This window comes from Elephas maximus, chromosome 17, assembly GCF_024166365.1.
Source record: "Elephas maximus indicus isolate mEleMax1 chromosome 17, mEleMax1 primary haplotype, whole genome shotgun sequence".
Lineage (NCBI taxonomy): Eukaryota > Metazoa > Chordata > Mammalia > Proboscidea > Elephantidae > Elephas > Elephas maximus.
In genome coordinates, this window is record NC_064835.1 from 51,819,315 (window position 1) to 51,840,444 (window position 21,130).

Genomic DNA, 21,130 nt, shown 5'->3' on the forward strand with positions numbered 1-21,130 from the left:
CAAACCTTTTCATTTTATTGCTCATAAAATCATAGGTTCAGAAATAGTATATGACATGCATAAGAAAGACAATAGCACTTACTTTTATTGATATGCAAATTATGTATTTGAGAACCAGTGTTATTAAACAGGGGATGAGAATAGAGATTTTGGAAATGCTTAGTAATAACTTGCCTGACATGATTGCATTGATGTATTTTATTTTAGGAAGCCCTAGTGGTGTAGTGGTTAAGTGCTCCAGCTGCTAACCAAAGGGTCGGCAGTTTGAGTCTGCCAGGCGCTCCTTGGAAACTCTATGGGGCAGTTCTACTCTGTCCTATAGGGTCGCTGTGAGTCGAAATCAACTCAACGGCACTGGGTTTGGTTTTTTATTTTAATGAGAAGAATGGACCAAGTATTATATCTGAAGAAAAAAGGTAACGTTTCTTTGCTATTTGATGTTCAAATGTAACTTTAAACCATTCAGCAGAGATTTCTGATTTAAGTTTTAGGTGTTTTAAGCACATATGTTCAAATCCTTTCCTTATTAAAAAGGGAGATATAATATAGGAATAAATATGTACTAACATTGCAAAAAGACAGATATCAAAACACCTAAATCTAAATGATATGTGTAACATGTAGCTCTGGTGAATTTGGATTGTGGTAATCTGATTAACTACAATTCAGTGTACATAAATGAAAATTCCATAGAGAAAAGTGAAAGAAGCCCTTATCTATACTCTACCAGCACTGTATAATTGGAGTTTTTAGAGATCACAGTAAATATGATTGTAGAAAATAAGGTACGGGTCAGTTTTTCCAGTGGAATTGTGTATGCAACGAAGGATTGAGAGATGGGTAACTAGTGTTACAGTCCTAGGGGAGTTCTGATGATGCTGTACTTCATCTTCAATGAGAAAATAGCTATTTTATCTAATGGCAAGCTGCAACAGCTGAATTAATAAAATGGTCAAGGCAAATTACAAACATTTAAATAAAACCAAAAAAATCAAATCTGTTGCCAATGAGTTGATTTCAACTCATAGTGACCATATGGGACAGAGTAGAACTGCCCCATAGGGTTTCCAAGGAGCTGCTGGTGGATTTGAGCTGCCAACCTTTTGATTAGCAGCCAAGCTCTTAACCACTACACCACTAAGGATGCAAGCATTTAAATAGTAAAGGATAAATAAAACTAAAAATAAAGACTATCTTTAAGCCAATAAGGAGTTTTCCTAATACAATAAAAATATCTTTACATCAGACTTTTCCTCCACACTACTAAATGCCAATTTATCTAAATATAAAAGAAACAAATTGTGACCTCAAAATCCTAAATAAAAAATTATCATTTGGCTTTTAAAGCAGAAGAAAAGTCATTTTGACACATGAAAGAATGAAAAAAAAAATCATGAAGAAAATTACTGTATTCTAGAATATTAAAAACAAGTCACAGTAAAAAAATCATATAAGGAAGTTGTCAAATGTCAATAGACATGAGCAATTGAATTAGTACAATTTAGAATTAAATCTTTATAAGTAGCTTGTATACAATAGGAGCCTTGGTGGTGTACTGGTTAGCAGTTTGGCTGCTAACCAAGAAGTTGGCAATTTGAATCCACTAGACACTCCTTGGAAACTTAGGGGGCAGTTCTACTCTGTCCTGTAGGGTCTCTATGAGTTGGAATTGACTTGAAGGCAATGAGTTTGGGTTTTTTTTGTATACAATACAAAATTTTTCAAAAATAATTTTGAAATGAAAAATGAGTATACTTAAAAACATTACATTGAATTTTAAAATCCCAGGTTATTACACCCCCATGAGTCTGTCAGCTTGTCGTACTGTGGGGGCTTGTGTGTTGCTATGATGCTGGAAGCTATGCCACCAGTATTCAAACACCAGCAGGGTCACCCATGGAGGATAGATTTCAACTGAGCTTCCAGACTAAGGCATACTAGGAAGAAGGGCCCAGCAGTCTAATTCTGAAAAGAATTAGCCAGAAAACATTATGAATAGCAGCAGGTCATTGATATAGTGCCAGAACATGAACCCTTCAGGTTGGAAGGCACTCAAAAGACTGGGAAAGAGCTGCCTCCTCAAAGTAGAGTCGTCCTCAGTAACGTGGATGGAGTAAAGCTTTCAGGACATTCATTTGCTGATGTGGCAAGACTCAAAATGAGAAAAAAGAGCTGCAAACATCCATTAATAATCGGAAGGTGGAAAGCACTAAGTATGAATCCATGAAAATTGGAAATCACCAAAAATGAAATGGAATGCATAAACATCTATATCCTAGGCATTAATGAACTGAAATGGACCAGTACTGGCCATTTTGAATCAGATAATCATACAGTCTACTACCTGGGAATGACAGCTTGAAGAGGAATGGTTTTGCATTCATTGTCAAAAGAACATTTCAAGATCTATCCTGAAGTACAATGCTGTCAGTGATAGGATAATATCCATACACCTACAGGGAAGACCAGTTAATATGACTATTATTCAAATTTATGCATCAACCACTACGGCTAAAGATGAAGAAATTAAAGATTTTTATCAGCTTCTGCAGCCTGAAATTGATCGAACATGCAATCAGGATGCAATAATAATTACTGATGATTAGAATGCAAACGTTGGAAACAAAGAATAAAGTTGGAAACAATGCTGGAGATCGAATGATAGAATTTTGCAAGACCAATGACTTCACTGGAAATAGCTTTTATGAACCTTACCAGATGGAATACACAGGAATCAAACCAACTACATCTGTGGAAAGAGATGATGGAAAAGCTGAACATCATCAGTCAGAACAAGGCCAGGGGCCTACTGCAGAAGAGATCATCAATTACTCGTATGCAAGATGGATGCCAGAGGAGACCCTGAAACTTGCTTTCAAACGTCGAGCAACTAAAGCACAAGAAATGATGAAGTAAAAGAAATGAACAGAAGATTTCAAAGGGCTGCTGGAGAAGACAAAGTATTATAATGACATGTGAAAAGACCTGGAGATAGAAAACTAAAAGGGAAGAACACACTCAACATTTCTCAAGCTGAAAGAACTGAAAAAAAATCCAAGCCTTGAGTTGCGATAGTAAAGGATTCTACAGAGAAAATATTAAATGGAGCAGGAAGCATCAAAAGAAGTTGGAAGGAATACACAGTCATTATACCAAAAAGAATTAGTTGACATTCAGCCATTTCAAGAGGTGGCATATGATCAGGAATCGATGGTACTGAAGGAAGAAGTACAAGCTGCACCGAAGGCATTGGAGAAAAACAAGGCTCCAGGCATTGACAGAATATCAATTGAGATGTTTCAACAAACGGATGCAGCAATGAAAGTGCTCACTTTTCTATGCCCAGAAATTTAGAAGACAGCTACCTGGGCAACCTACTGGAAGAGATCCATACTTATGCCTATTCCCAAACATGTGATCCAACCAAATGCGGAAATTATAGGAGAATATGATTAATAACACATGCAAACAAAATTTTTCCGGAGATGATTCAAAAGTGGCTGCAGCAGTATATTGATAGGGAACTGCCAGAAATTCAGGCTGGATTCAGAAGAGGATGTGGAACCAGGGGTATCATTGCTGATGTCAGATGGATCCTGGCTGAAAGCAGAGAATACCAGAAGGATGGGTACCTGTGTTTTATTAACTATGCAAAGGCATTCGACTATGTGGATCATAACAAATTACGGTTAACATTGTGAAGAATGGGAATTCCAGAACACTTAATTGAGCTCATGAGGAACCTTTACATAGATCAAGAGGCAGTTGTTTGGACACAACAAGGGGATACTGATTGGTTTAAAGTCAGGGAAGTTGTGTGTCAGGGTTGTATTCTTTCACCATACCTATTCAATCTGTATGCTGAACAAATAATCCGAGAAGCTGGACTATATGAAGAAGAACGGGGCATCAGGATTGGAGGAAGACTCATTAACAACCAGCATTATGCAGATAACACAACCTTGCTCGCTGAAAGTGAAGAAGACTTGAAGCACTTACTGATGGATGTTGAAGGCCACAGCTTTCAGTATGCATTATACCTCAACATAAGAAAAACAGAAATTTTCACAACTGGACCAATAAGGAACATTATGATAAAGGGAGAAAATTAAAAAAAAAAAAATTTAGTTTATTAGCCCTAAAGTTTTTTTGTGGATTTTTTTGAATGTTCTATATATAACATCTTGTCAACTGTGAATAAGAAAACAGTCGTTATAGAGTCAATTTTGACTCAGGGTAATCCCAAGTGCATCAGAAAAGATCTGTGCTCCATAGGGTTTTTAATGGCTGATTTTTTCAGAAGTAGATTGCCAAGCCTTTCTTCTGAGGTACCTCTTGGTGAATTCAAACTTCCAACATTTTGATTAGCAAGTGAAGACTTTAACTGTTTGCATTACTCGGAGAATCCAACTTGTAACTATCACTATCTGTGATAGTCTTACTGCTTCCTTTTCAATTTGATAGACTTTTTCTTTTTCTTGTCTAAGTGCTCCGGTTATACCTCTAGTACAATGTTGAATAGCAGTGGTGAAAACAAGTATCCTTGTCTTGTTCCTGATCTTGGGGGGGGGGACAGTTTTCAGTCTTTCACCATTGAGTATAATATTAGCTATGGGTTTTCATAAATTCTCCTTATCATGTGGAGGAATTTCCCTCCTACTCCTAGTTTTCTGAGTATTTTTATCAAGAAAGGGTTTTATAATTTTTCAAATTGTTTTCTGAATTAATTGAGATCATCATGTGTGTGTGTTTTCTTTCTTTATTCTTTTCATGTGGTATATTACACTGATTGATTTCCTTATTAGAACCTCTCTGGAAAACCTGGACTAATCCTATTTGATATAATGTATAATTATGTCAATATTCTGTTAGGTTCGGTTTGCCAAGGTTTTATTTAAGATTTTTGCATCTATATTCCTAAGGGATATTGGCTTGTAGTTGTCTTGTGATATCTTTGTCTGATTTTGGTATGAGGATGATACTGGACTCCTAGAATAAATTAAGAAATATCACTTACCTTCTATATTTTGAAAGAGTTTGAGAAAGATTGTTTATAGTTCTCTAAACATTTGGTAGAATTAACCAGTGATGTAAACTCTTCCTGATCTTCTCTTGGTTGGGAGGTGTTATGGATTACATTATGTCCCCCCCAAAATAAGTGCAGGAAATCCTAGCCTCTATGCTTATAGGGTCATTACGAATCAAAACCTACTGGAAGGCACCTAACAACAACATACCTGTGGTTATAATCTCATTTGGGAATGGGTTGTCTTTATTATGTTAATGAGACAGGAAGAGTGTAGGATATATCTTGAATCAATCTCTTTCAAGATATAAAAGCGATTAAACAAATGAGCAGGAGCAGAGATGAAGGAAGAGAGATGCCAACGCACATGAAGATAGCCCAGGAGCAGAAGCTCAGAAGGGACAGACCTTCCTCCAAACGCAACAGAGAGAGAAAGCCTTTCCATAGACCCAGCACCCTGAATTTGAAGTTCTAGACTCCTAAACTGTGAGAAAATAAATTTCTATTCTTTAAAGACATCCACTTGTAGCATTTCTGTTATAGCAGCAATAGATATCTAAGACAGGAGTTTTTTTTTTTTTTTTTAATTGTACTTTAGATGAGGGTTTACAGAACAAACTAGTTTCTCATTAAACAGTACACATATTGTTTTATGACACTGGTTAACAACCCCACTGCATGTCAACACTCTCCCTTCTCAGCTTTCCTGTCCCCTCCTGCCTTCTAGTCCTTGCCCCAGGGCTGGTGTGCCCCTTTAGCCTCATTTTGTTTTATGGCCCTGTCCAATCTTTGGCTGAAAGGTAAACCTCAGGAGTAAATTCATTATTGAGATGATAAGGTGTCTGGGGGCCATACTCTCAGGGTTTCTCCAGTCTCTGTCAGGCCACCAAGTCTGGTCTTTCTTTCTGAGTTAGAATTTTATTCTACATTTTTCTCCAGCTCTGTCTGGGACCCTCTATTGTGATCCCTGTCAGGGCAGTCAGTGGGGGTAGCCAGGCACCATCCAGTTGTGCTGGATTCAGTCTGGTGGAGTATATGTGGTCCATTAGTCCTTTGGACTAATCTTTCCCTTGCATCTTTAGTTTTCTTCATTCTTCCTTGCTCTCAAATGGTAAGACCAGCAAAGTATCTTAGATGGCCACTCACAGGCTTTTAAGACCCCAGAAGCTACTCACAGCAGTAGAATGTAGAACATTTTCTTTATAAACTGTGTTATGCCAATTGAGCTAGATATTCCCCAAGACCACGGTTCCCACAGTCCTCAGAACAGCAATTCTGTAAGACAGGAGGTTTTAATTGCTGATTTAATCTCTTAATTGCTGATTTAATCTCTTTTTGTAGATTTCTTCTTGTCTTGAGTCTATTTTGCTAGTTTCGTGTTTCTAGAAATTTTTCCATTTAAGTTATTTAATTTGTTGGAATGTAATTTTTCATAATAATCTCTTAAGATTTTTTTTAATTTAATTTCTCTAAGGTTGGTAGTCATATCTTTGTTGTTATTTCTAGTTTTCCTTCAGTCTAGCTAAAGATTTTTCAGTTTTGTTGAACTTTTCAATAGATCAACTTTTGGTTTCACTTTTTTTTCTGTTATTTCTCTATTCTCTAGTTTATCTGCACTCTAATCTTTAGTACGTCTTTTGCTGGCTTTGGCTTTAGTTTGCTCCTCTTTCTCTTTTTCATTAAGATGTAAAGTTACGTCACTAGTTTGAGATTTTTCTTCTTTTATAAATGTAGGTTTTGACTATTATAAATTTCTCACTGAGTTTTGTGCTCACTGTATAAATTTCCCATAAATTTTGGATGTTTAGTTTTATTTTCATCCCTTTCAAGGTGTTTTCTAACTCCGTTTGTGGTTTCTTTTCTGACTCATTGGTTGTTTAAAACGGTGTTGTTTCATTTCCACATATTTGTGAATTTCCTGTTTTTCTTTCTTTTACTGGGTTCTAGTTTCATTCCATTTGTTTTGAAGAAGATACTTTGTATGATTTGAGTCTTTTTCTGTGCTTACGTATGGTCTACTTTGGAGAATGTTCCACATGCTCTTGAGAAGAGTCTATTATCCTGCTGTGGTTAATTGGAGTGTCTTATTTATGTCCGTTAGGTCTGGTTGGTTTGTCGTGTTGTTCAGGCCCTCTATTTCCTTATTGATTTCCCATGTAGCTGTTCTATCCTTTTTTGAAAGTGAGATGTGGAAGCCTCCAAATATTATTATAGACCTTTTTTTCTTTTTGCCCTTCAATTCTGTGAATATTTACTCCATATATGGAGCAGTTCTACTTTGTTCTTTAGAGCTTCTACGAGTCGGAATCAACTTGATGGCACAGGGTTTGTTTTTTTTGTTGTTGTTGTTAATTGTGTAAATATTTATGGTTATAATACTTTCTTGATTAGGACACTTTTATGAATATATAATGTTCTTCTTTTTTTCTTGTAAAAATCTTTGCCTTAAAGTCTATTATATCTGTTAATAAGCATACCTCAGCTTTCTTTTAATTTCCACATGTTGGCATAGAATATTTTTTACATCCTTTCACTTTCAACATTTTTGTATCTTTCATCTAAAATGAGTCTCTTTCAGATAATATATATCCTGCCTTTTGATTGCACCGTCGAATTCATTTATATTTAAAGAAAATAAGAAAAGACCATGTCTACCACTTTGCTATTTGTTGTATATGTGTCTTACCTATACATACTCATCTCCCCCTCATTTTCTCTATTATTTTCTTCTTTTTTGTTTAATTGATTTCCGTAGCATATTGGCTTGGTTTCATTTTCATTTCAATTTTTTTAAAGATATTTTCTTAGTGGTTACCATGGGGATTATATTTAATATCTTAAATTTATCACACTCTAATTTGAATTTATGGAAACTTAACTTCAATAGCATACAAAAACTTTGCTTCTGTACAGCTCTATCTCCTACTGCCTTTATACTGTTGTCACAAATTACACCTTTATATATTGTGCATCCATTAACATAGATTTATAACTATTGCTTTATATGTTTGCCTTTTAATTTGCGTAAGAATTTGAAGAGAAGTAACAAACCAAAAATATAATAATAGTTTTTGTATTTATCTATGTAGTTACATTTACTGGAGTTCATTATTTCTTTTTATGACTGACTTACTCTCTAGTGTTCTTTCATTTCAGTCTGCTGAACTGCCTTTAACATTCTTTGTAATGTAGGTCTACTGGCTGCAAACTCCTTTGGCTTTTGTTTATCTAGGAATGTCTTAACTTCTTCATTTCTGAAGGATTTTTTTTTTTATATTTGTTGATTATAAAATTCTTCGTTGACAGTTTATTTATTTTTATTTTAGCAACTTAAATATGTCATCCCATTCCATTCTAGCTTCCATGGTTTGTGTGTAAAACCCAGCTTCAATGTTATTGAGGAAATCTTGTATGCATGAGGAGTCATTTTCCTTCTTGTTTCTGTCAAGATGCCATCTTTGTCCTTGGCTTTCAGTAATTTGATAGTAATGTGTCTTAGTTTGGATCCCTTTGTATTAATTCTACTTGGATTTCATTGAGCTTCTTCAGTGCATAAATTCATGTTTTTCATCACATTTTGGAAGTTTTTCTGCCATTATATCTTCAAATAGTTTTCCTCTCTCTTCCTCTTTTTTTTTTTTTTTTTTTATAGGTCCTCTTCACGGTGTTCCACAAGTCCTTAGTCTCTATTCACTTTTTGTCATTATTTTTTCTCTCTCCTACTCAGGCTAAATAATTGCAATTGTCCTATTTTTCAAGTTTGCCAATTGTTTCTTTGCCTGCTCAAATCTGCTATCGAAATCTTCTAGTTTTAAAAATTATTTATTATATTTTTTAATTCCAGAATTTGTTTAGTTACTTTCTCTCCAGTTAGATATTGCTATCTTATATCCACTAATCATTACTTACTCTTTTACTAAAATGTTATGTACATTATAAAATTCATGGTTCAAAGTAATTGGGTGGGAAAAATGGTGGACTGCCTCCTCTACATGCTCCTATTTTTGGAAAAATATATTTATGATACATTTGATCTTTTCTTAATGCTATGTCTCTTATTTTGATGGGCAACTTTATAGTGCTAACTCCCCACTCCTACACCCCTCTACCACTTAAAAGCTTATATAGTCATTGTTATACTGTGATGGGTTAACTATTTGCATTGAAATTATAGAATTTTGTATTACTACCGCATAGAAGCAGGTACACACTTATTTTAGGTTGATTTCTCTTAGGCACCATTATATACTGTTAAATGTTTTAATATTTATAAATTTTCTATTTTACTATATTCTTAATGTTGTAAGAATGGAATTCGAGTTTATTATTTGCCTCAATTATAAGTTTCTGCTTTATGATATTTTAAAAATTGTAGTAGACTCCAAACACATGTTTAGTCTTTAACACAGTCCAGAAATATTATATCAATATGTGTGTTTGTTCTTGACTGCTATCTTATACCAATGATATGCTTGTTTTTGATTACTGCAAAATTTTTAAGTAATCTCTATTTATCTTCAGATAAATATTTCATAAATTAATATGCTTAAAAAAATGCTTAACAAGTGTAAATTCTTAGAAACTGAAATTGAAGCCCATTCACTTTGGATTCTGATTTATATTAATCAGTAATTGAATTGATTTATTCTATTGCTCTCTAGAAGAGTACCCACAATTCCTTCAAACCCTAAAAATAGTTGCTTAAATAAAAACAGCTTCTGCCTCATTGTCTTATTATCAACTTGGAATTTTGGATCTTATGAAAGAACTGAATTCCGTTGCCACATATTGAGATCAGAATATGGAACTCTGTTTGAAATCATTAACTTTAAAACTGACCCTGACTCACTTTAAGATCAGATCCAAAGACATATACATTCAGTTGGCTCTTGGAGACCCCTTGGATATGGCACATAAACCTCAAATTCATCAAGTTCAAGTTGCACTCATCCCAACACCACCAACCACCTTCTCCTAAAACCAACAAGTGAACAAACAAACCATAATTTTTTTGATCCTTTATCAATTCAGATAGCAGTTTGTATTGGAAGTAAGTTTCAACTCTCTCACGGTCTAGAAAGAGAACATTTCGGAGGTAGGGCAATGACTTATTTTCAGGACCATGTGCAAATGATAAAACAAGTAGTTCTTTAATAAATATTCATTTAACTTATTAATATTTTAATAGCATAACTCTGACAGGATTCTTGAACAAAATTGGGGAGTAATGATTTGATTACTTGATAAAAGTATATCTATGTGCAAATGGGAGTATACCTCCATTTGTGTTGCATGTATGGATAACCCACTAACTTCTACAGTGTGCATAAAATGTATCAGAATATTAACACAAAAAACTCTATTACCTGCTGTGTCATGTATGTTCGAAGGCATTAGTCCTTCTTAACTTAATATTTTTTTACTTCTTAAGTACTGCAGACAAAAAGAAAAGTTTACATAGTTGCATGATTATTTCTCCTTAACTATAAATTAAATGTTCACTTTTTGTTACTAGCAAGTTGCTGACACACAGTGATATGTGACTGCTTTGTTAAATAGTGTTGATCATTTCTATCTACCTCACCAGGAGCACACAAGGGATAATGTGATGATTTATATGCAAAGAACTGCAAACTTTGCCTAGAGCAGTGGAGCAAATGCCAAATGTTTGCTAAGAGGATACCATTTTGCTCTGTAAACCTTCATCTAAAGTATGATAACAAATAAAATAAAATAATGTAAATATATTAATTTTGAGAATCAGTGATGAAGAGAAAAACTAAGGGGGGAAAAAACATTTGATGCTTAATATGAAGCAGTGGTCAGTTGTTTTCAAACTGAAGGAAGAGGGTGGTGAGGGAGAGTCTGACTCACATTCCCAAAGCAAAATTACTGAATTCCTAGTAGAGCTAGAAGGAGTACTTAACATATTGTAACATATTTATGCTTAAATTTAAAACAAACAAACAGAAAAAACCTTGTTGCCCTTAAGTTGATTCTGACTTATAGAGACCCTATAGGACAGAGTAGAACTGCCCCATTGGGTTTCCAAGGAACCACTGGTGGATTCAAACTGCAGACCTCTTCGTTAGCAGCTGTAGCTCTTAACCACTATGGAACCAGGGGCTCCATGCTTAAATAAAAAAAAAAAAAAAAATTTTTTTTTTTTAAAATAGCTCCCTACAAAAATAGGATCTAATAATATATTAAAGAAATCATTTGTCAGATAACAATGTGGGTTTATTTTAGAAAAGTGAGGGTGAGCCAATGTTATTAAGACATTTTACCAAATCATGTACCATTTCTTAGGTGAAAAATCATGTTTTTGATAAGCTACAGAACATATCTGTCAATATTTTTTTAGAGCTTTCCTTAACTTTCAAATTTAAACTTACACAGGGATTCTCATCTATTTTATCATATTTATTGTATGAATTCATTTATTTTTAATGCTGGTCGTGGGACAGGTATGCAGTACCTTTTCTCCATTCTCCATTTCTATTTTTCCAGCTGGCCACGGATAGAGTTGGGGTCACGTGATCAATAAATGCAGAACCAAAATGTCCAAGTTATCACTGGCTTCTGGAGAGACTCTTGTCACTGTGTAAGGCTCACACAAAAGTGGATTCTTTCTTTGAGTCAGACACCTTTAAATACTTTCCTAGTTCTGCTTGAGGTGACTGCCTTATTCTGCCCGGGCAAGCTAACTCCTTTATAGAGATTGTAGAACATTAATCTACGTGTGATATTGCAACCAACTTTACAAAGAAATGCAGGCTTTTATACTTACACAAAATTTACTGTCTTACGATTAACACAAATGAATTTCTCCCATTTGTAACGGAAATATGTATCTTGTGCCTGTTTCACCATTGTACTTTGGAAGCAGTTAACTTGCATTCCAGGTTTCAAGGGTTCACAGATAAAGAGGAATTTTGCCCCAGGATGGAATTTGAACTTGGAGTTAAGAATTTTGGGATGGTATGACAGGGTGAAATTGTTTTACATGAGGCAAGGGCATGAATTTTGGTGGGCCAAAGGGTGGAATGGAGCCCTGGTAGTTTGGTGTTTAAGAGCTTGGCTGCTAACCAAAAGGTCGGCTGCTCAAATCTAGCAGGTCATTCTTTGGAAAACCTATGGGGCAGCTCCAGTCTGTCTTATAGAGTTGCTGTGAGTTGGCATCAACGCAATGGCAATAGATTTTTGGTTTGGTTTAAAGGGTAGGTTGTCATGTATCGAATTGTGTCCCCCCAAAATGTGTGTCAACTTGGCTAGGCCAAGAGTAGTTGTCCTCTATTTTATGGTCTGATTATCCTCCGTTTTGTGATGTGTTGTAAATCCTAGCCTCTATGCCTATGGTTATAGCTCCATTTGAAAGTGAGCTATCCTTTAGACTAATAAAGCAAGCTTAGGTCAAGTTAATGAGGATTAGGGTGGAATGCAACACCCTTATTCAAGTCACAGCCCTGATCTGAAAGAAGTAGAGTTTCCCTGGGGTGTGACCTGCATCACCTTTTTATCTTATGAGAGATAAAATGAAAGAAAATCTGGCAAAATAGAGGGAACCTGCTACCACCAAGAAAGAAGAGCTAGGAGTGGAGTGCATCCTTTGGACCTGGGGTCCCTGCACTCAGAAACTTCTAGATCCAGGGAAAGATCGATTGCAAGACATCTGGAGATTTCCAAGGAAAATTGGGACCACAGATGTTGAAAGGAGACAAAGATCTTCCCCCAGAGCCAACAGAGGGAGAAGGCCTTCCACTAGAGCTGGTGCCCTGAATTCAGACTTCTAGCCTCCTAAATGGTGAGAGAATAAATTTGTTTATTAAAGCCATCCACTTTTATTTCTGTTATAATAGCACTAGATATTTAAGACAGAATTTGTTTTAAATTGAGGGGTGCACTTAAATTGAGGGATACACATACCGAAAGTTATGCTTCAATTTAGTCATCTTAACCAAACACTAGTTATCAATAAAATTTGATATGTTTAAATATTAAACATCTGCTTGGATTAACAAAAATAATCAGCATCCCTTCTGAATACTTACACCATCATAAAGAGTAGGAAGCCTGTAAGTATACATATATAATACAATAGGTATCAATCCCAATATTTCCCTGAAATGAGCAACCAAGAAGCAGTCCTACAACTGTGGTTCCTTGACATTCGTCTAGTACTTTGTTATTATGTCAATTTTTTCTCTGGATGCGTAAAATTGATTTTATGGTCGGGAATTCCTTAAATTCCAAGCTCCCCTGACATTAGGTCTTTTCTTTGCTTTTTTTTTTTTTCTGCTGATGTAAACCATCAATACAAATAACAAATGCAATAAATAAATATATCAGGTATACCAAGTGCACACTGCATGGCCAATCTTATTCTAAATATATTAATATATGAACACATGTATCCGTTAAAGCACTTTGATGATGTAAATTTTATTTTGTTGTTGTTGTTGTTGCTATTTTACAGATAAGAAATTCCAGACATAGAGAGGTTAAGCAAATTCTGAAATCAAAGAACTAGTTAGGTGTGGAGCTGGATTTTACCACAGTCTGATACTAACCCTTACACATCTAAGCTCTGTATTATACTGCCTAAAAAAAAAAAAAAAAATACTGCCTAGTGAAGAATAAATTAAAATTAATTATTAGGGAAAGATAAGATATTTTAAATGAGTATGAATACTGAATTATGTAATATATATTAGGTAGTGAGGTTTATTACCTTAACAAATACATAAGATAACTCAGTGTGCTATAAAATGAAAGCATCAATTAATTAATGGATATGCCATTAGGGATTAAGAGCTCTATTCATTATTTGTTAAGCATTTATTGTACTCCAATAATTTTCTGAGTCATTAAAACCAATATATCCTTTGATATATTAAATAGTCTTAAAACATGGATTTTTTTATCTCCATATTTGCAAATGAGAAAAATGAGAGTAAAGGTAGTTAAAAGGCATTTTTTTCCCCTGTGAAACGCTGATATCAATAACCTTTTATTAATAGGCTTGGCACCTATTAATTAATTCACCATGTATTTATTTCTGTCTTTTTCTATTAGGAAATCAAAGGTTTCAACAACAATATTTCAGTGTTAACTACTGTTCTCAACAAAATTATTGTGCATTTTTCTAGGAAAAAAAATGAACTAAATTTCACATTCTAGTAACGAGTAGACATGTGAAACTTGCAAAGTTCCTGTGATATAGTTTCATTGAAAAGCTTTTTTTAGGTGGCTTCTGAAAATGGTTAATGAACACCACAAGGGAACTTTCCAGTTCTGATTACATGAAGACCAGGATTATGGTTACTTGTCACCTCCTGTCTTCATGGTTAGAGAGAAATTCTATAAGCAATCACAGCAGTCCTTCACACTAAACATGAAAGAAATGTGTGTCTGGAATCCCATTATCAAGATTTCTAAATCTCAAGAGGTATATGATAGAGAATATTATATCACATATCAAAATCAAAACTAAATTCATTTCCGTGGAGTCAGTTCTGACTCATGGTGACCCATGTGTTACAGAAGAGAAATTCTGTAGGATTTTCTTGACCGTAATCTTCATGGAGACACTGGTGGTATAGTGGTTAAGTGCTACGGCTGCTAACCAAAAGGTTGGCAGTTCAAATCTACCAGGCACTCCTTGGAAACTCTATGGGGCAGTTCTACTCTGTCCTATAGGGTCACTATGAGTTGGAATCAACTCAACAACAACGGGTATGGATATAATCTTCAAGGAAGTAGATCACCAGGCCTTTCTTTTGTGACAATCTTTAGGTTAGCAGTTGATCACAAATTGCTTGTGCCACCAGGACCTATATTACATAAAAAAAAAAAGAGGCTTAAGATTATATTCAGATAATACTGCCTTTTTTTTTTTTTTTAGTTAGGAATAATTATTACTTCAAAAATTTGGAGTAATGCAAACAAGGAAGTTACTGCTGATTTGACAAGTGTCCAAGGCATAAATCCAAGATAATACAACGAAAAATGTATGATAAAATCAGATTTCTAAAACTCACAATAAGTTGTTACAAATAAACATATATCATGAAAGTGACTTGCTGTGTGTTGGACTGTGGGTAAATTGCTTCCCCTCTCTGGACTGCGTTCATTTTATTTGCTTATACAATTTGGGATACAGATCTGCTGATATTTAAGTGGTATAAACATTTTCTAAGTCTATAATTGTACAAATGAGAACCATTTGTTCTCTTCAGGAGTTTAATTTCCAATCCATTACCCTTCCAGAGTCTATCAATGATGTTTATGACAAAAATTCACATACAGTCCCCTCATGGCTAAATATTACAAAGTTAGATTTTAGTTATGTTGTCGTGAAACCTGCTTTAATAAAGTTCCAAACTCCTGGTTTTTGTTTTCACATTTTTTTTTTTAAGCTCAATAAGAATGATTTTTCATCTTCTGCCTGATGTAATGAAACCTTTCAGCTTGTCTGGAACCAGCAAGTGCATTTCATTGTTTCACTCTTTACTGTGTGAAAATTTAAAAGGAAAATTATTTAAACTTATTGTTCTGATCCACTTTCAGAGGCCTCTTCCATGTCTTTGCAAGTGTTTTGGTAATATTTGGAAAATATACATAACTTCAGTCATTGACTACCAGTGGACAAGCAATAATAATCTGGGAAATAATGAGATAAAATTTGAGGTGCTCAATCTACAAGGTATATAAAAGAGTACTTCCCCAACCACAGAGAAATTGACAGATAGCAGGCGGGGCTTGTAAGGGTTCAAGGATCCATGTTAGCCACCTCCCTGCTTGGGTCTTCTCCCTTCTGCTGCTTCAGCTTCTGCTTCTCCTCCTCCTCAACCTTTTTTTTCTGATTCTTATCCTCCTACTCCTTCTCCTTTTTCTTCTTCTTCTCATGGTTTATGTTTGTTGGAAATGTTCCTCAGGGACACAAACAGTTTGCACTTGAGTACTAACCAAACGGTTGCCAGTTCAAACCCACCCATCGGTAGCAGAGAACAAAGGCCTGGTGATATGCTTCCATAAAGACCGTATCCAGGAAAACCCTGTGGATCTTTAACGACCTGTTGAGCACCTTTCCTGGACATAATTGAAACAAGATGACCCTCACTATTGCTGGTAGCATAACTTTGTCTTTTATCCCTTTTTCCTTCCTTGCATATTTGAATGGAGCATTGTAGGTGGGAGACAAAAAGGGTGATATTTACAACGTTTAACAATTTGAGAGGAAAGAACACTTGCACATCAAAACTGAAACTATGTATCCCTGGAGCAGGATTATGGTGAACGACTCTTTATTGGGTAGTTGATTACAGGACATTTCCTGGGTCAAGGGAGTGTGAGCACTTGAGCTGTTTACCAACTTGCACACAAATATTTAAAAATGTAAATAATGTGTAGGAGTTCATCAGCACATATCAGCTGAATATCAGTTTTGATAATAAGAAAGTCTAAACTATTAATAATTTTAAAGTTTTTTTTTCCCCAAGCTATGGAGATTTATAATTTAATTAATTAACCCTGCTTAAATGTAAATATTTATAATGTAGAAAGGGCTGAGTTTTAAGGTCCCGAAACATCCTCCAGGCAAAGGCTAGAAGAAAGCAAAGGAAGCTTTTTTTTTTATATAATTTTTATTGTGCTTTAAGTGAAAGTTTACAAATTAAGTCATTCTCTCACACAAAAACATATATACACCTTGCTACACACTCCCAATTACTCTCCCCCTAATGATACAGCCCGCTCCCTCCCTCCACTCTCTCTTTTCATATCCACTTTGCCAGCTTCTAACCCCCTCCACCCTCTCATCTCCCCTCCAGGTAGGAGATACCAACATAGTCTCAAGTGTCCACCTGATCCAAGCAGTTCATTCCTCACAAGCATCCCTCTCCAACCCATTGTTCAGCCCAATCCATGTCTGAAGAGTTGACTTCGGGAATGGTTCCTGTCCTGTGGCAACAGAAGGTCTGGGGGCCATGACCACCGGGGTCCTTCTAGTCTCAGTCAGACCATTAAGTCTGGTCTTTTTATGAGTATTTGGGGTCTGCATCCCACTGCTCTGCAAAGGAAGATTTTTGATCACATCTGTCTTACCACAAAGGTCCCACATTTGAATAAATTAGAAGTTTTGTTCAGTAACAAAACTTGTACACATTCATGAATATGACACTTCATGAATTGAAAAAGACTGTAAATGTATTTTTGAATGCTTAAGGTGAGTCCATTAAAGACAAATAAAGGCCAACCTTAAGCTAGGAGACTTATGCTACTGAGGCAATTTCTCAAGTAGAAATGTTCCTTTTCACCACAAAAGATCATGAATTCTTGCAATTTTCTACAATGTATAATACTGTGATAGCTGCTTTCTCATGCAATCTATTTTAAAATATATATTTCTCAACAAAACATTTGGCAACTAATTTATAATTATTAATTTTACAATTTAACAATTCAGGTCCAAATAATTGTAATCAACCTGAATGATAACATAACGAAAAACCTTTGTCAGGGAAACAAATCATTGTTAACTCATACGGTAGACCAGAAAGTAAGTTCAGCTGGTGCTCTGTCTACAACATGTTCATATGTTGGTAGAATTAGGGAATGACATTTATTTGGCTTTTGTTTTGATTCTAAATAAAATGTGTTCAGTATCAGGTGCAACATACAAAGAGATAATGTGTGGGTGATTTTAGTAGAGTTCCTGGTACCAGTGGGTACTTTCTGATTGAAAACTTTATGAATGTTGGTTTGCCTTTGCAAGATATAGATGTCAAAGTAGTATTACCAAACGCTCCATAACACGGTTTTGGACTGTTTACTCTATAGAACCCATAAAGTGAATTTTATTTTCAGTCTGAATATTTGATCAAACTGTATTCATTAGCTAATAAATAAGACTGTAAAAAAAAAATTTTTTTTGATTCTTTGAAATTTCTAAAATCTTTTAATATTGGTAAAATAATGAATTTCACATCCTTCAAACATGGCTTATGATAAAACTCTTTATCTAGAATATTCAAACCAAAAACTTATTTTATCCTCCCTGTATGTCATCCCCAAATTTTACTCTTATTTTTTAACTTCTCTCTGTTTTTCTTTTCCTTCCTTTTCTTGGATAGAAACATTGCTCAAATAATTTCATTAGGTTTTGGTAACATTTTAACTTCAAAGAGCTCTTTATAATTTCCAAAGGTCCCTGTACCACTTACCTAGCATTCCTGTGTGTGTTTGTAGATGTATGTTTGTGTACATACATATGGCTTACAATCGTGCATATATAATAAGTATAATATAAAGCATAATATTTTTCACAGATTTGTATACATAAAGTGCATATAATAAATAGATTGCGGAACATATGCACATGCACACACACATACCAAGTATCAATTATTGATACAAGTGTTTTAAGATTTTATTTCATTTTTCTTCTCAGGAAACCCATGTGAGTTAGATCATTATACATTTATTTAATATATAAAAGCACAAATTTTCATCGATAGCTTGCTTTTTAGTACAAATAGTCAGCAGGACAGCTTATTTTAATCAATACTTCTAAATCAAGCACTCATTCCATTCTACATAACTTTACTCACTAAAGCCCTATATGGTAAGTCAAACTTATGCTCCTGGCACCGTTTTATAGATAAACATATGGAAAAATATAAATAGTAGCAGTCCAATAGTCCAACAGAAAGTCTGAGGAAGATCTGAAATTAGACCACAAATTTTCTAGCTTTGAATCTCAGTGTCTACAGTTAGCTCACACGATATCTGCAGGCATAGAAATGGAATTCCCAGTAAGCTATGTGAACACTTGGATCATCTCTATCTCCGAGTGTAGGAACCAGGTCTAGAACACCTGACAAGGACAGAGTCGGAATGCCTGTCAGGAACCAGTTCTACCACACCTGTCATGGGCCTAAAATTCAGCTTTAATTTCAATTTATTTCCCCTCATTTTGTAAGTTTAAATTGGAGATTATTCACTCCTATGTAATTCTGGCTGGATACTAGGGGAAAAAAAATGATCTTTTTTTTTTTTTTATCTGTTCTATAATAGAAATAATAAATCTTGGGTTTAGAAACCAAAACTCAGCAAACCAAACTTATTTATTATTTAAGGTACAGCTAAAACAATGAAGTATTTATGAGCATACCCTCTTATGCCCACTGCATTTGTAAAGAATTCAAATAGGAACTGCTCTTAGCATCCACTGGGAGTCTGAGAGAGAGAGCTAACTCTGAGCATGAAGACCTTTTTTTTTGAACAAAAGATAGAAGTCAAACTTCTATATTGTAGGTCAGAGAAAATTTCAGTTGGCCAGAATAGGGTGAAAAAAGAAGACTTTCATGAGTTTAATTCACCAGAGAACAAAAGATTTGTATGAAAATACCTTTTTTGTGTTTCCCTTTCTCAAAATATTTTTAATTGTTTAAATTTACTTTATGGCTGCAGGTCAGTTAACACTAATGAATGTAAATGCTTTTGAGGGTGAGGATCAGAGTTGCAAGATGGAAATTTGAATATCTTCTCTAGAGCTGGACTCAGGAAGAAGCAGGACTGAAAAGCAAATTTGCTCTTTGACCTTGAGAATGATTACTTACCTCTGGAGGCATTTACTTTTCCAATGCATAAAATTAAAATACTGAACCAGAAAAATTTTTAGGGTTTTCCTAGCACTAACATGTATGACTTTATGATTTTACTATATTATGGGTACATGCAGCTTTGAACAATGTTAAGAAGGAAAAATAATATGGAAACAGATATTGTTTACATTTTTAAAAAAATTACAACCTTATTTAAAAACTAGCAACTTTAGAATATTGTAGACATATAAATTGTTTAATTGGCTAGCTGCCAAACTCAGTCCCATCTAAAAGGCGGAAATGAACCCTACAGTTTTTACCATGGTTTTTGAAGAAGTTATTTTGAGTATCTTAAACTAGTAAGGCAAATGGGAAGAAAGTTTTTCTTTTAAAACACTGTAATACCTCCAGCTGTGCTGTAGGAAAAATGAAACCAAAGATCTGATGTGCAATCGCTGTTAACATGTGGGCATTTTGAAGAATAATGGGCTCATTCAGAGAAAACGTTAACAGCAGTGTCTGAGAATGTCTTTAAAATATGAAAATCACACTTGGGCAAATTTGGACGCTATTCCTTAGAACAGAGAATATGCAGGGAAATCTACTATTCTGTGCTTAATACTTATTCTGAGGATATTTTTAAAAGAACAGAATTATGTCTTGTGGGAATTGTTATTCATATACATACATGTATTCATTAAGGGCTGAATAATATTGTTCAAAAATATTTTTTAATCTGGTTTAGTAATTGAGGCTGATAAAATTTTACATAATCTGTCTTTTGTTTTTGAGATGACTCAAACATATGACTTTGAGGAGGTGATTTAACGTTCCTTTTCAAACACGTGAAGGAAGATGACGTGGAAAATGGTTTCTAGTTATTATTATTATGTTTATTCCTATTTATGGGAATCCTTATGGATGGAATGAATAAAATGAGACATTGCCATAAAATGGGGAAAGACTAGAGGATGTTGTACTCACTGAATAAAGGAATATTTGTATTGAAGAGTGGCTGAAATCACCTGGGTTCCCAGTTAGCTGCTAGACTTATTTGCAGAGAGAGGTAATTTGCCCAAGTTCCAATAGAGAGTTGATAGCAGAGCAGAGATCTAAGCAAAACCTAGTTTCATGAATCCCTATCCGAGTCCTTATTCTGTGAAACCACAGAATTTTCTTAATTTATTTAAGTTGCATACAAGCGTGTTGTAAGCTGCGGTTAATCACCTCATGGCAGTGAACACCAGTAATAAGTTTGCTTATCAATAATACCAAAACCACTCTTTAGCATCATTCTTTTGTGTAAATACAAAAGGTGGATGCCTATATAATACTATTTGAAGGTGCCCAAGTTCCTTCACTAACACACTTCTGCCTATGACTTATAATAAAAACTGATCTTACCAGTAGCTCATGTTTTTAACCCTAACCTGGAAACCACTATTATTATGTAAAAGCAACAGCTTATATGGACACAGAATTAATACATGAGTAATAC